A 4,797-nucleotide genomic window follows, 5' to 3' on the forward strand; every position below is an offset into this window, starting at 1 on the left:
GTGTTTGTTTTTTATGTATTATTTGTGTGAAAAAGTATTATAAATGTATTACAGTACAGTACTATGTAGCCAATTGTCTTAGTTGGATACCTAGGCTATCTTTGCTGGACTTATTTACAAATGCATTCTCAGTATGGAGCTCAATCTATATACAGGACTTAGTGTATTTTTTTTTTAGATTCTGCATATAAACAATATCATATATTTTTCTTTCTCTCTCTGGCTTATTTCAATTAGTGATAATCTCTAGGTCCATCCATGTTGCTGCAAATGGCATTATTTCGTTCTTTTATTGGCTGAATTATACTCCATTGTATAAATGGAGTATTATTAAACCACATCTTCATTATCGATTCATCTGTCAATGGACATTTATGTTCTTCCATGTCTTGGCTATTGTAAGCAACAATTTGTTGTAAGCAACAAATTTTGTTGCTATGAACATTAGGGTGCGTGTATCTTTTCATATTATGATTTTCTTTGGGTATATGCCCAGGAGTGAAATTGTTGGATCGTATAGTAGCTATATTTTTAGTTTTTTAAGGAATGTCCATACTGTTTTCTATAGTGGTTGCACCAATTTACATTCCCACCAACAAAGTAGGAGGGTTCTGTTTTCTCTACATCTTCTCCACCATTTATTATTTATAGACTTTTTGATGATGATCATTCTGGCCAATGTGAGGTGCTACTTCATTATAGTTTTGATTTGCATTTGAGCATTTTTTCATGTGCCTTTTGGCTATCTGTATGTCTTCTTTAGAAAAATGTATGTTTACCTATTTTGACCATTTTTTTTTTTGATTGGGTTTGTTTTTTTTGATATTGACCTGTAGGAGCTGTTTATGTATTTTGGAGATTAATTCCTTGTTAGCTGCATTGTTTGCAAATATTTTCTCCCATTCTGTCAGTTTTTCATTTTCTTTATGGTTTCCTTTGCTATCCAAAAACTTTTAAGTTTAATTGGGTCCCATTTGCTTATTTATGTTTTTAATTCTATTACCTACATGTGTAGATTACTCAATCTACAGATTCAATGCAATCCTTATCAAATTACCAATGGCATTTTTCACAGAAAAGTAACAAAATTAAAAACATTTTGATGGAAACACAAAACACCTTGACTAGTCAAAGCAATATTGAGAAAGAAAAATGGAGCTGGAAGAATCAGGCTCCCTGACTTCAGGCTATATTACAAAGCTACAGTAACCAAAGCAGTATGGTACTGACAGAAAAACAGAAATATAGACTCTCATTAGCTCTCCTCATAATCTGGCCTGACCGCACCGCTAGGAGTTGGCTGCAGGGAAAACTGTCAGAATCTGGCAAAGGTGTCCTCCTGCCAATCATGGGGCTCTTGGGGTCTGCCCTGCAGAAGGAGGTATCCAAGTTAAGGTACAATAAGGATTAAAGGGGCTACAGGCACCTGCAGGGGCCATATGGACCCAACCAGGGAATCAGGCTTAAGTTTCTGTGCAAATCTTTGGGCAGGTGAGACTTCCTTGTCCTGCCAGGGACATTGGAGGAGCTGGGACAGACTGTATGATTCTACCAACCTGGGCTCAGAGGCTGCATCTGTCACTTATGAGATATATGACTTTGAGAAGATTCTTTAAACTCTGTAGGTTTGTTTCCTTTTCTGTAAGATGGAGCTCTTAACACCCTCTAGGCTTGTGTTACAACTAAACATGATAATTAAGTAAAAACACATCCTGTCACACAAAGCAAAATAAGGGGTGGGGTGGCTGCTGTTTATTATGAAACTTGTCACCTAACACCTCTGCACTTCCTGATGCTTGATATCACAGGAACTAGTCACTGACTGATAAGACCAATTTCTTCAAAACCCAGGCACAGGAAGGCTCCAGTCATTGCCGTGTGCAAGACCTGTGCTTGGCCAGTGGCCTAGAGCTTCCTGAGCTTCCCTGCACAGTAGCGACTCCTGAACAGACTCCAAACTGTTCATCCTGTACAGTTCCCAGGATTTCCTTCCCAGCAAGCCACACCTTTGGACTCATTATCAGATTTGTGATGAACTAAAGCTGGGCTTGTATGAAGCCTCTAGAGACAACGGTGCCATACTGAAAATTACCACGAGGGGACAGCAGATTCCCGGTGTCAAGGTATGGGGTGTGGAAAAGCCATAGAATGAAGGGCAAGGAAGACCACACAGGGGCCAAAATGGGGAATCCTTGCCTCACCCTCCTCATCTACACTCTCCACCCACAGAAACGCACACTCCTGCTCCTGCAGCATCACCTGATCTGTTTACTCTGTCTGCTTATCCAGGTACATGCCTTTATATCTTCAATATAGCAAAGGCCAGTGGTTTGTAAACTTGGCCGCAAATTCAGTCACCAGGTAGGTTTAGTCACTCAGCTGCATCTGACTCTTTGTGACACCATGGACTGTAGCCCTCCAGGATCCTTCCTCTGTCCATGGAATTCTCCAGGGAAGAATACTGAAGTGCATAGCCATTCTATTGTCCAGGGGAATCTTCCAACCCAGGGATCAAACTTGGGTCTCCTGCATTGCATGCAGATTCTTTACCATCTTAGCCACCAGGGAAGCCCCAATCACCAGAGAAGCTCTGTAAAATCCCAGTGCTAAAGCCTTATTGCAGTTAAAATCCTAGTGGAGGGGAGGCAGGAATCAACACCTTTTCAAACCCTGCAGGTGATTCCACCCTGCCGTCAAGACTGAACCACTGTTGGAAGCAAAAGATCTCATTTCTTCCCAAAGGGCAGCTGCTTTCATTGCAAAAGACCTCCTCCAAGAAGACTTTGTAAGTAATGTGAAATGGAATATCTCCTGCCATATCAATAAACAACGATGTCATAGCCATTGGTGATTTGGGGCTTCCAAATGTGAATTTCTGAGCCCAGAGGGCCCCAAAGAGGGAAAAGAATGCCAGCTATCAGGCAGCCATCAGCCACCCACATGGTAAGTACTGAGGAGCTCCAGTGGAGGGGAGGGGAATGTGCTGGCCTCCAGGTGCAGCTTCAGGGTCTTCAGGAGAACCGTCTCTATCTGTGTAGACAACTTTGTGATTCTTCTCAGGTTCCTTTTCTGCCTTTCCTTCCCTGCACATGGTTAGGGTGGCTGGTTTCCAGCTCTTTCCTATCCTTTGCATCCTCACCACACTGCCCACGGTGTGGACACAGACCTGCACACACACGCAGAAAGCTCCCCAATAACTGTTGAATGAATATATGAGCAACTGTAGTGAGAACCTCTGTGGTGTAGTTAACATACACGAAGGTCTCAGGAGTGTCCTAAGGAGAAACTCAATCAGTGACCAAGGAGCCCTGGTTCTAAGCATCATGGTCAGTGCAGTCAGGCTCCACTGTGTGGCCGTGGTGCCATGCTTCTCACCCAGATTCTGAAGATTGGAACATTTTATCAGAAACTAACAATCCCCTCCTTCCCAAAACCACTGAATTCATAGATACAGAGAACAGATTGGTGGTTCCCAGAACAAAATTGAGGAAGGAGGTCAAAAGGTACAAACTTCCTGACAATGAGAAAAATAAATCCTGGGGATGTGATGTACAGCATAGCAAGTGTAGTTAACAATACCATATTGTATATTTCAAAGTTCCTAAGAGGATAGTTTTTTTGTGGGGGTGGGGGGGTGGTGGTGTGTCGGGTGCGAGACAGGGCTGCTTGGCATTAGGGATCTTATTTCTCTGACCAGGAATTGAACCCATGCACCCTGCAGTGGATGTGTGGAGTCCTAACCACTGGACTGCCAGGGAATTTGTCTTAGAGAGTAGATCTTAAAAGTTCTTATCACACACACAAATTTGTAAGTGTCTAATCATGAATATCAACCAGATTTATTGTGGTCATTTTGCAATATATAAAAAAAAATCACTGTGTTGTACACCTGAAACTAATGTTATATGTCAATTATAACCTCAATTCAAAAACTTTTTGTCAAGGGTATTAGATCCCTATTGCCTTAGAGTTTTGTTTTTACCTTTAGTGATGTGTGCCCCTCTCTTTTAATCTAAAAGAATTGATGATGTGGGATTTTTGTTGTTGTTAGTCTTTTTTGTCTCTTGGTTATTGGATGTATTTTTTGTGGTTAACATTTGGTGTTTTAAAAAAACAGAATATAATTTTATGAGCTTAAGGGGGGCTGTGTGTTATTACTGCTTTTTCCCCCAGATATAGTAGCATGCCTGCCCTTAGTAGGTGGTGAGCAAAGGTTGGATTTTAACTACTCAGTGAAAAACCCTGACTAGACGTGTAAGAATATGGGGAAGGACTCCTTTAGGACAGAAGGCTGTGTCCACAGGAGGAAGTGGGAGTGACTATGAGCATGTCCAGAGGGCGTGGGACAGATCTGCACTGCCTGAGTCCTGCTGCCTCTCCTGCTTCATCTCTAGACTTTCTCTCTCTCTCCCTTTCAGTTCCTCAAATCCACCAATCTCTCCTTTATTCTGGACCTTTGGACCCATCTTTCCACTGCCTGGAACCTCCCCTCTGTCTTTTATTGACTGACTCTTACTCTCCTCTCAGGTCACAAGTGAAACATTGCTCTTGCCAGCAGGACGCCTCTGCTTCCCTGAGATGAGACCCTCTTCCCTGTCCCCCTCTCCTGACTCTCCTGCATCACCTCCTTTCTCGTCTCCTTCCTCCTTCAGCCTGGAAGAGCAGCAGTTGTGTCTCCTCCAGGGACCCCAGCACCTGTCTGGGAGCCTGGGCATAGGAGGGCTCAGTACATGGTGGGTGACTTTTAAAGCACCCAGGCTGTAGGTGAACAACTTTCCGAGTCCCAAATGTGACCAC

Source organism: Bos mutus, unplaced genomic scaffold (genome assembly GCF_027580195.1).
Source record: "Bos mutus isolate GX-2022 unplaced genomic scaffold, NWIPB_WYAK_1.1 CTG197, whole genome shotgun sequence".
NCBI lineage: Eukaryota > Metazoa > Chordata > Mammalia > Artiodactyla > Bovidae > Bos > Bos mutus.